Source organism: Brachyhypopomus gauderio, chromosome 13, assembly GCF_052324685.1.
Source record: "Brachyhypopomus gauderio isolate BG-103 chromosome 13, BGAUD_0.2, whole genome shotgun sequence".
Lineage (NCBI taxonomy): Eukaryota > Metazoa > Chordata > Actinopteri > Gymnotiformes > Hypopomidae > Brachyhypopomus > Brachyhypopomus gauderio.
The window spans coordinates 19,168,892-19,181,043 of NC_135223.1; the positions used below are offsets into that span (position 1 = coordinate 19,168,892).

At 42.6% G+C, this 12,152-nt stretch overlaps 1 protein-coding gene and 1 long non-coding RNA gene across 13 annotated transcripts in view; both read right to left on the reverse strand.

Annotated features, from left to right (window-relative positions):
- adgrb1a (adhesion G protein-coupled receptor B1a) overlaps positions 1-9,419 on the reverse strand; it is a 65,139-nt gene extending 55,720 nt beyond the window's left edge. For 9 of the 12 annotated variants that reach the window (XM_076971497.1, XM_076971498.1, XM_076971495.1 and 6 more), the window contains exon 1: positions 8,674-9,419. The gene's annotated coding sequence lies outside the window, so the exon portion shown is untranslated. Of the gene's footprint in view, positions 1-7,790; positions 8,026-8,673 lie in introns of those variants that run through there. The other 3 variants (XM_076971496.1, XM_076971506.1, XM_076971505.1) reach the window with 3 other exon arrangements.
- Positions 9,420-9,597: 178 nt separating this feature from the next.
- The window catches only part of LOC143474384 (uncharacterized), a 30,170-nt gene continuing 27,615 nt past the window's right edge, over positions 9,598-12,152 (reverse strand). The window contains exon 3 of the long non-coding RNA XR_013120750.1: positions 9,598-10,398. This is a non-coding gene — a long non-coding RNA (uncharacterized LOC143474384). The remainder of the gene's footprint in view (positions 10,399-12,152) is intronic.

Below are 12,152 nucleotides of genomic sequence, written 5' to 3' on the forward strand. Positions count from 1 at the left end.
CAGGGGGAAGGATTAGGACTCCAGGGTGTTGTGTGCTGCTCCTGTACCCTCTGCTCCTAAGAGTACATCAGTGGCAAATCACTGCCATCTCACATTAAACAGCAAGTTAGGCCAAGGAAACAACCTTAAGGTTTGCCCATATACCATAAATTATGATCCGACCATAACAACAGCCATTCTGAGGAAGACATTCCTGCCATCAGACGAGATGTTATGTTGTGCATCAAAATCCCTTATGAAAACTTGTTTACTTTGATAATTGTTTCAGTGCTATAACAGTGTCACTTATGTGAGTGAGTGTTTGCCAACGCTTATCATTATGAGCTTGACCACACTAGTCTGGGAACCCCCTGCGAGCTTACATCAGCTTCTAATGACAGAGAGAGAGCTTATTCAACTTTCTCTTCCCCAGTTACCTCAACACACACACACACACACACACACACACACACACACACACACAATTAGCCCAACAACATCAGTCATACTCTGTTGAAAATGAGTCAGCTGAATGAATGTCTATAGGCTATATCTGCACCTAGAAAAAAAATATCACTAATGACTTTGACAAACAAACAAAACAAACGTACTGTAATGTGGCCTTCCAGTGTGCTGTGATCGTCACATTAGGAGGCAGAGCCAAGGATGCTGAGCAGCACACACAACAAAACTACAACACGGACACTAACCAGACGCAAGCATGATGAGCAATTATGCAGCAAGGCGAGTTGAGATAACATTAAACATAGCATAACGTGTGAAACTTGAGGTCAAACACAGACGACACACACATACAAGACCAGACCTTAAATACATACACAAACAAGGATGATAACAACATACAGGTGCAACACACAGCCAACTAACAAGGGAGGAGCATGACCATGAGGGAAGACACACACACACACACACACACACACACACTGACAAAAATGAACATGACAAACTTGGGGAGGAGTAAGGAAGGAGGGGGCCGTGCCACGATAATGATGCCCAATGTTTTATAAGGAGTGTCTCTTTTATTTTTAATTATTATTATTTAGGAAAAGGTTTAAGTCCTGCATGTAACTTTAATTTAGTAGTCAGTGCATACAAACTACCACTTCCTATTCCTTCAATTCGCTTGGGCAGTGTTCACTTTGACATATCTTATTAAACGGCGCTGACTTCAGCTCTTCTTCACTGAGGTTAGCACTAGCGTATGGGCATATCGCAGCCCAGGAATCATAAGGAAACACTATCATAAACTCACCTTCACTTGACCTCAGGCTCAGAGTTGCTCTGCAGCCCCTCCAGTAACACCTGCCTCTCCTGAAGGAGCACCAGTGACCCCCCTGCAGCACGGCAACAAAACAAGTGTTCAAGTGTGTGGGTGTGAGGGGTCCGGGGGGTGCCGGCCACACAATGGCAGCTCAGTGCGAGCACTGTGGGAGACACGGGGACACAGAAGAGGGGACTAAGAAACGGAGAGAGAGAGTACGAGGGAGCCGTGAGAGCGCGAAGCAGAGAGTGGACGGGGGAAGAGAGAGGAAGGGAAAGGGGGAACGACGGAGAGCAGGACGGCGACTCTGAGAAAGCAGAGTTGAAGGAGGCCATTGAGCTCAGGCTCTGCGGCTCTGCCCTCGTTAACATGCAGATGGGAACAGCTGTCGACACTCTGCCATGACGGCTAAAATATTTACGACTCGCTGTTTACCAAAAGAGACCCCGACTGACAAGACCATGGGTCCACCGCTTTCTTTCTCCTGCTCCTTCGTTTCTCTCCGTCTCCGTCGTCTTTTCCTCTGACACGCGTGACTTGTCCTGCGTGCTCTCTGAGTGTGGCAGGCTCGCTTGCCCGATAATGCTTACTTTGAGTGACAGTTTTTAATCCTGCCCTCCCCTAATGATATTTGCTTTTCCTTGGCGCATCGGCCTGCTATCAAAATGTCACAGGCAGATTTACACGAGCCAAGCCCACCAAACAAAGCCGATTTTAGCCAGCCGATTTACAAAGAGTAGGAAAATCCATATCTACTAGAAATCAATAGGGGAAATTTACGTGCTGCATCATTGGGCTAACGGCTTCTAACGACACGGGCTGGAATAAATGAATACATAAATAAGCAGGGATGTGTGTTCATTGCAGAACTGCTGCAAGAGATAAGGAAGTGATGCTGGGAGGAGACTGGGCTACTTTAGGTCATGGCGTGCATCCTCAATAGCTGTGTAAAGAAAGGATTAATTGAAGTGTAGGCAATTTTAAGCATGCTTTGGGTCACAAAATATTAAATGCTCACCCATACATGTATTGCTCAAGCAGTGGTGTAAAACTTCAAAGGACCCCCTCACTAATTCTTTCTCTGTCTACATTCTCCCTCAGGCACACGGAGGGGTTTGATGCAATTGCTCGTCACAAAGCAGAATAAAAAACGACAGGCCTTCAGGGTACAATTACCCGGTGTCAACAATTACTTCTGCACACGACCACTTTATAGCAAGGGTCTCTAAAGGATTGGAGCACGCACCTGTGGCCTGCATATCCATATATCAGCTCCATATCCTTAACACGTCATGAGCTCAAGAAAAAATTAGCCACGTTGTCATATTGCCCTGTCTGTGGAGCATCTGTGCCAATGACAGGGGTGTCACCACAGCACTGGTACATGGGTGAGAAGGACGGTTGAGAACTGTAGTGCTATCTGTGGGCTGACAGTCAGGCTATCACTGTCAGCAACTGAGGGACAACCCATGCTATCCATCAAGCTGTCCAGCCCTAAGAGACAGAGGGAAAGAGAGATATACTTTCTTTATCTCTCACTGTATATATATATACGTGTATGTGTGTGTGTATATATATAAACACACACACACACACACACACACACACACACACACACACACACACACACATACATATATAAGAGGGAGAGCGAGAGAGAGAGTCGCTAACTTGTTAGTGACGATGTGTTCAACTCAACTGGGGAGTCAGTGGCATCAGAAAGGACACAGTGTCTTACTTCCAAACATTTTCACACACACGCTCGCACAAACACAGACACAGCATCAAATGTGCACAGTAAACAATAACATGCAGCTGCAGTTTGCCTGAAGAAAAACAACATTTGTGCAGAATTTGAGACTTAATGGGATGGAAAGACAGAGGTCGCGCTGCCTCAGACAGGCGAGGCACAAAGCGCTGACAGCACCAGATTGGACGAGCTGCATTTCTGCAAACAGCTGCTTTCACTCTCCTACTTGATTCTTTTTTCCCTTTCGCCTTTATTGAAGGAAAAACATGCAAAATATATTTATGGCAAACAAGCAGATGAATTCAAGCCTGATTACTGGCAGATGGATTCAGTTAAAATGGCTATTTTTATACTGGGATGTAAGGGAAGGACAGCGTCACAGATGAACCACATTAGGGTACATCTGTCTCTCTACAACACAGAAAATGCAGAGCAGCAGAGTAACAATAGTTGTCAGAATATGGGAAAAGCACCATATGAGTCCAAAAACCAGGAAATCAACAAACACAGAGCCGAGAAACAACACACCCACAGTTAGGGAGAATAAGATAATGATATAAATGAATTCCAAAGCCACAAAAATGACCCTTCCTAACCCAATTATATTGTGGTGAAGGCTTAAATATAACACCACCTAGTGTCAGCTGTGACGGTTGGCCATTCAGGCCGACATCACAGCTGCTGCACCTACGCAGCAGAAGAGTGAACAATAGCACTCTGGAGGTAGCGGCCTTCTGAGATCTTCTGGGATTTATGTGCAGAAGGAGATGGTGATGTCAGATAGTGAGGATTATGCACGCACTTCAGATCAAAGCCACCCTTGTTCTCGCAAGAGAACACAGTGCGTGAAAAGAACGACTATGTTTCATTCATATCCTATTACAGCTGCTGTGATTGAATTTTGTACACAAGGTGGTCTTAAACTGGCACTGCAGAACAATGGAATCATAAGGAAGGCTTTGATTTATTGCATAAAAGAGTGTAGGCACTCCAAGATGTAATGATTTTGAACCACTGAGGATATATTCAGTCTAGCGTGAATGGTTGCCGAGAGAAACCATCATTTTGTAAACATTGATAGCATGAATAACTTCCTGTCTGTATAGATAACAAATGACTAAAAAATTGAGAAGTGATTAAATATAGTGTAGAAGACAGAAAAGTGAACCAGTTTGTACTCCTGATTTTTTAAAGGACTGTCTGTGCAAATGGAGGGTTAGAAACCCTTAAAAGATAAATGAAAGAAAAACCATCTAACCATCTTTTAGACTCCAGAGTATCATACTTTCCTTCTTTCTCCCTCTTTTTCTCTCTCATTATCTCTATATCTTTCTCTCTCTAAGGGTGTATATGCTTGTGAGGCCTGAAGGAATAATTCTAAAGGTGCACAAATAATAAACTGCAGTACCAATTTTTCAGACAAAACATTCCACTGAGACAAATTATAGTTATAGACGAATTAAAAAAATGCTTCACTTTGGAAATGCTCCAGTTATTAGGTGACCTCATATTGCAAAGTTAATTACGATAGATGTTTCAAAAAATGGAAGAAACTGCAACCTGTTTAATTCCTGCATGTAGCTTCTCATCAATATAAGCCAGGAGTTGATTTGAACAAATGCCTCCAGAGCTCATTTTCATCTCATTAATAGCAGTGAGTTATCAGTGCTTATCGACTGCATGTGTTGAACAGGCAGCGGCACAGAGAACAAAGCATGAGTGAGCCTGATCTTAGTGGTGGCCTTGTTCAGTGCCCTGCTGTGTTATCTCTGCCATCAGCAGTCCACCCATTTACCCGCCAACAAACAGAGTCCACTGGCTGAAAGGGAGACACACACACACACACAATCTGACACAAACACTGACATTTAAAAATATGCAAAGGTTGTTAGGGGCAAATGGCATCCCCACCATAGTACCCTGTGGTGGATCTACCAGTCGTAAGTAGCTAACTATAGCTGGCATCTCTGCTCAGTAGAATTGTTGCCGTCAGATGTGAAATCTCCCTCCCCATATCTTGTGAGGTTACACTGCTTAATGAGAGTGAAAATAGTGTGTGTGATGGAGGTGTGCTCTCATCCCCGAGATCCTCACAGCTTTATTTTTGGCCCTCTGAGTTCTTCAGGGTGAAAAAGATGCCTGACTGGCTTTAAGCTCATGTCATGTTCAAAACAAAGATAAAATGGCTTCATCGGTTTTCACTGTTACTCATCTTGGGATCCAGTAACTGCAGGAAAATGTGTGAACAGCAGGTTAATGGAGAACCACATGTAAGAAGAAACGGCTCCCGTGTCCTTCTAGTGTGCTCTGTTCCAGTCTGCTTCCATATTCACTTAAAAGGAATGTGGCATGATGGCAAATGAATGTTTCATAAAGGAAGCTGGATTAAAAAACACACATGCATACGCACGCACATCCACACACACACACACACACACACACACACACACACACACACACACACACACACACACACACACACACACACACACACACACACAGACACGCACACACACCATGGTCGCTCATATCCATCTCAGCCTCTCTGTTTGACAGCTGAGGGGAATGTCATCGTGTTCTTTGATGAGACGTGAGACTTGGTCAGGGACACAGGACAGCTAATAATGTCTATCTTTCTTCCTCTCTTTAAATCCACAATAGTCTGTTAAGCTTCATTAGATAGGACCACAGAACCTGATTTACACCCTAATTAGACCAGAGATTTGCCAAATGTGATCTGGTCAAGCCCTGTTCACTGAACTCACATGCGATATCCATAGGCCATGAAGCTCTCTCTGAAATCTTATAATTAACCCATTACTACTGTATAAAGCCACAGATCCAACACTGCTCACATAAGTTCCCTCTCCTTTCTCTATCCTGGCCTTTGCCACCTCAACAAGAGGTCAAATTCATCAAGAGTAGCCTCCTTCATCTTTGAGACACCAGAGGCTAGTATGATGAGGAGAGTTTTGTAAGTCTTACACCCAGGGTCTCTAATGTTAAATGTGGTGGCATTCGAAATCATGTGCTGTGGTGCTACAGAGAAGCGCTTCCTCACAGCCTTACCAGTGTGAATTGCGCCGACATCATTTGCAGAGGCTGGTAAAGAAGGGAAACACCTCAAACACCTCCGTAACCATGTGTCAGGTGCATGCAGCAAACAGATTGATGGTCAAAATAGAAAATGAATTTTAGAGTGTGGAGGGCTCTATATCTATCTATCTATCTATCTATCTATCTATCTATCTATCTATCTATCTATCTATCTATCTATCTATCTATCTATCTATATATGAAAGGCAGGAGGACTGTCTCCTCTCTCTCTCTGTCTCTCTGTCTCTCTGTCTCTCTCTCTCTCTCTCTCTCTCTCTCTTTCTGTGCACATAAGCAGCATCCTGCTGCGGGGGTGAGGGGACTGGATTCTCCCTAAGCACTAAAGACTGAACATGACGAAAGTGGGGAAGATAAGAGAGGAGAGGTGAGGGAGAGGGAGTGAGCAAGCAGTCCACGGAGGCAGCGCAGGCAAAACCAAGCAGGGCATCTAGGCTGGAAGACACGCATGGCTGCCCTCCAAAAGCCTACTGTGTCGGTGTGCCCTGTCTCATCCCCTTTGGTGATTAAGACCCTGATGCCAGGCTGCTTTAGCATGCATTTAATTTTAATGTATGTCTCTTTCCTTTTACTTTGTGTTAAAAAAGAAAACAAAGTCTGGCAAATTTCTGTGACCCGAGGGAAAGTGTTGTGTCCCATTCACCTCTTCAGATAAAATGAAACTACTGAACCGCAAGTGTGTTTGTTAAAGAAGTATGGAAGCTGCATAGATGCATAGAGGTATAAAGGAGATTTATCAGCTTTTTTTAAATAAAGGCAAATAATATACTTTTAAGAAACGCTGTCATATGTATCACTTGTTATTATCTATTTATTAAACAGCAACAACAATAATTACAATTATCACAAGAATAATAAATAATAATGATAATAGCTCTATAAAAATCTAAAAGTGTTTTGTTCATTTTCATTTCCTTTTTTTGGCTCTGATATTATATTTAGCAATATCTAATAATGCCGTATGTGGTTGATTCAGCTGGGTCCAGACGCTAAGCGGACACCGCGGAGTCTCTTCCCAATAAGGCATCCCTCGCTCCGTAACCCGTGCTTCATTCGCCTATTCCCGCAGAGGGAATTGAGCGCTTACATAGTCCCCCCTACCGTACAATAACGGAACTTCCACGTCCAAGTCCTGCGCGAATCCCCAACGGAAGACCAATATAACGTCTGGCTCTCTTCCCTGAATTCGCAGTCATTTTCATTGCTGCATATGCATGCTCATTTGTTGTCAAAATAATGAATGCAATATAAACTGTTATGTAATTCCTAACAGTTAATATATTTGCCAGAAAGAGAGAGAGAGAGAGAGAGAGAGAGAGAGAGAGAGAGAGAGAGAGAGAGAGAGAGAGAATAAGAGAGATTTTGTTTGGTGTTATTCTCAGAAAGAGTCATCATCCTGGATAACTCTCGTAACTCCTGTAAACACGGAGCCGGGATTAAGCCCTCCGCCCTCTTTCATTCACTTCAATCCAGAGGCGACTGAATGCATCATTTACTCCCCTAACAGAAGTCTTAACATGTACATATCGGTCACTGGGGAGTCTTTACATATAAGCTCTTAACCACATCATTGTTGTTTAACCATGCTTTAAGCATGTACCCGAAAAACAGAACTTCAACGGTGTGTCACGTAAAAAAGAAATAAAAATCAACAGATCAACTTACCCCGTAAAACTACAGATTATCCGCAGCCAGTGCATCCAAAATACTGTAGTTATAGTTCCTTCATTCAAAAACGCGCAATAACTGCCAGTGTAGCTGCAGGCTTTCTTATATGTACAATTTATCAACTGGATAGATTAATTTCGTAAAACATTCTAAACAACTGAACTGTTAAGTTGAGTATATGTAGTCATTCAAAAAATTACTCCGTAACTGATGAGGAAAAACAACAGTGTGAGATGAAGAGACTTGGTACTGATGAAGGTCCGATCATCACGACGGAGATACGACAGGGAGCCACAGTGGCGCACACTGTCAAACGGGGAGCTAATGGGCGCCATCGCTCTTACACACATATGAATTAGTGTCATATTTTTAAAAATGTTAATTTCACTCGAGATAGAATGAAAAAAAATAACCGTAAAGGGATTGTACAGAAGAATAAAGCCTCGGTGAGATTAGACAGCTATAGACATACGGTCCCATATGCAAACCCGTATGGGTAATGTAAGTGTTAGAAAAAGTTTACGATGATTTAGAATATTCTGGAACTCTAAAAACACCTCACACTGTTGCACTAAGTTCACTATTTATTTTCGTTGAAAACTATAGCAAACGGTATAGGAGAAAGGCAAAGGACACAATCACTGGCAGGCTGCTGGTGTTGAGGTGGCTTGTTCTAAAAGCAGAGAATCCCCCTGCGGAGCGACGATAATGCACTACAACACACCAATCTTCAACGCCATAGTATTACTGTTTACAGAAGTTGAAACTAATTTCACCAAACTTATCATTTACATTTACAGCTGTTGAAATGACCACAACAGACAAAGTCCACTTTGTAATATCTACATATCAGAGACGTGAATGAAACCTGGGGATTTACCTCAGGAAAGTTGGTATTTCCATTTGCGGCGTGTTTGTTCAAAAGCCTTTCCAAAAAGCACTTTACCACTCCTCGAACTTGTCCAAAATAAGTCCTGCGTTCATTTTTAACAGGCTTTATCTGTTTTAACAACACAAGGAATTAGTTGTCATCCATGGAATTTAGGGAACCCCAAACAAGCCACAATCATCCACGAATTCGGAGCAAAATATAACTCCCTCCCAGTTCAAATGTTAATTATTGTTGTTACATGTCCTTGTACTCTTTTTTTCCCTTTCACCAAAATGTCTTTAATAAATCCAGAGCTCGAATCACAAAGGTGTCGTTGTTATTCTCCTCTTCTTCCACAAAAAGTGCACAAACCGACTCGAGGCTCGAGGGAGGCGCGCGGACAGTGGCGCAAGCTCGCGCGTTGATTCGTTTCCTGTGTGCGGACTAGGGCAGTGGGAGACCTCCTCGCGCCTTTAGGCTGTCCTCGCCCGTCGGTCTGTCCGCACAAACTGGATTCGGTCTTTGAAACCAGGGAGTTCGTCACTAAAGCATATATCCTGCAGCCCCCCCTTGTGGAGTAGGAGAAACGCGTGGGTCATGAACGAGACACTCGGAAAGAGAGGGGGAGAGAAAGAGAATACATGGAGGCACTTGTTTGAAGCAAAGAAAATGGTATTTGAGGGACAAACATTTACTAAGATTTCCAGCATACATTCATAGGTTACGTCAAATCATAATGTTTATCGTCATGTCACCGCGTTGAAGACTTTATTAGTCATTGTTAACTGTTAACATGCATCTGATTATAAATATTTATCACACAGAAAATATGCGTTATGGTAATATATATATATATATATATATATATATATATATATATATATATATATATATATATATATATATATATAGTTAGGTGTTTAGACAATTTCCATGTTATAAATCTGTAACAGAAGTCACTATTGTCGATAGGAGAAAGTTTTAGCGTTATGATGGAAAATATTTTTACAGTTACATGGGGTGGTGTAATGATGCTAAGCATCGTGTGTTAATAAAATATCGACGATAATAATGCAAAACAATACTGCTGGAAGCTCTGACATCCCGCAGCTCATCCCGCGTTCTTCATGTGGGCGGCCACCTGCTAGCTGCGCGTTGACAGGGCTCTCTTGTTCCAGGGTGGGCGTGGGAGGCTTCTGAATTTAAAGCTGTTCCTCATGGAAACGGTCGAACTGTGCCAGAAACGGGTGAGCAACATTACGCAAAGCTCTTGTCGTCATGAAGCCTGTATCAAGTTGTCTGTGCGGTTATGTCGGCGCGCTTTGCTTATGCGTGGGTGATGACTGCATTAACAACCAGTACCATTTGGAGGACAACATAGGGACAGGTGTTTACATGCGTTTAGAAGTTGCATTGGAATTTTCAGCTACTTGAGGAAACACTCCGAGGAGTAGAAGCCTCAATGTGCGCGTGTGCTCCTAACTTGCTGTCTCTTCATTGCAGTTTTGCACCTACGACATGGATTCAAGTGTTCTTTTCTGGCATCAAACGGAAGCATAAGCTCTCCACGGCACTGGTTATGTCCTTCACCACGTATGCTCTGTGTTTAGCGCATATGTAGGCTTCAGGCAGCAAGTCTGTCATGTTCAAGCTCATTGTTTATTTATTTAGGTTCTGCCCCTTTGTCCAAGCCTCACAGTTGAGGAAATCCTCTGATCTCCAACCTGGGCAGATCTGGGCACACACACACACACACACACACACACACACACACACACACACACACACACACACACACACACACACACACACACACACACACACACACACACAAACATTCACATCAGTTAAGATGATGACAATATAAATTCTGTTGTGATATATCGCCAGGTAAAATCTGGAAATTATTTATTTATTTTTATGTGTAATCAAATCCTAAGGAGAACGCTTAGGCTTTCTGCAGCTTCTTCATAAATTATATTTACTACTGGCTGATGGTGCATTTTCAGAGCACATTTGGTCTGGAATTATCTACAACTTGGGTAAAACTACTCTGCCAGTGCAGGGTTATATATCTGTGGTGAAGCATCTATAGAAATAGCTGAACCAGTGAAACAACATAAACAATTCTCCATACTGTACAGACCAGAAATAGGTTTAGGTCCAACCTTGTGATAAAGGCCAAAGCAGACCTAACCTTCAGCTTACAGCAAACATACATTACATCTTTTCATCAAAATCTCCTGTTTTCAAGGGTGTGCACTGCGCATACATATATAGCTCTGACCCATTCTGTCAATCTTGTTTTTTGGTTCCCCTCAGCCACATCCAGCCCGGTGACCCTGACTGTGTTTGTGGATTTGCCCCTACTAAACCTTGCTCTACTCAGTGTTTGCATCTGCCTTCCAATCACTCCGTAACGCCCCAGGCGTCACATATATAAAGAATGTGGAAGGCTCTCCCGGTAGTTACAGGGGCACTTGGGGCTGTGACCCCTAAAAGGGAGGAGTGGTTACAACAGATCCCAGGAATTACATCATCATCAGAAGAATACTAACAACAATCATACTGTGGTACACCCTCAACTGTTCTGGCTTCTACAAATATAGATTATAAATATAGATTCATTGTAAAATGACAGGAAATTTTTAATATACCTACAACAACCCACATTACACACAATACTCTAATCAGCAATGCATAATTATTCTGAGTGCCAGAGCCATGCTATATGTATTTAAGATTTTGTCAGTGTTCAAATTCTAAAGCATTTTTTTTTTTTTTTTTTGTATCTTGCACATAGCTTGCACAAGCATTGTTATTCTGTTTCTCTCGGGCCCTCCAATGACTAGGAGTGAGGGGCAGTTCTACTTGAACTACGCAGTCTTACACCAGGGGCCCAAATATGGGCTATGAGCAGCACATTCCCTCATAGCTGCCATCATATGCATTACTAACCATTAGCAGCCATGATTTATTCAACGCATGGCCAAACAACCATAAATGTGCTGCTGAAATATTAATAACAGTGTATAATACAAATTATGCCTTTTTTAAGACACACAAAAAAACCCTGCCTATAATAAGTTTTAGAAGAGGACTTATAATACATTTTATGCATAGATTTTAGTTAACAGCTCAGCTCTGTTAACCCATTTCCCCAAAGCACACAAACGTAATAGATAATCCAATCAATATATTTTATGTGGTGATGTACATGTGTGCTAATTTTGGGTGAGACTGAAAAGTATTCACTCACCTTCCTTGACTCACTAATGAGCTTAAGTGGCATCCCATTCCTAATCCATAGGGTTCAATATGACGTTTGTTCACCCTTTGCAGCTAGAACAGCTTCAACTCTTCTGGGAAAGCTGTCCACAAGGTTTGGAGTGTGTTTATGGGGATTTCTGACCATTCATCCAGAAACGCATTTGTGAGGTCTCATACTAATGTTGGATGAGAAGGCCTGGCTCCCAGTCACCGCTCAA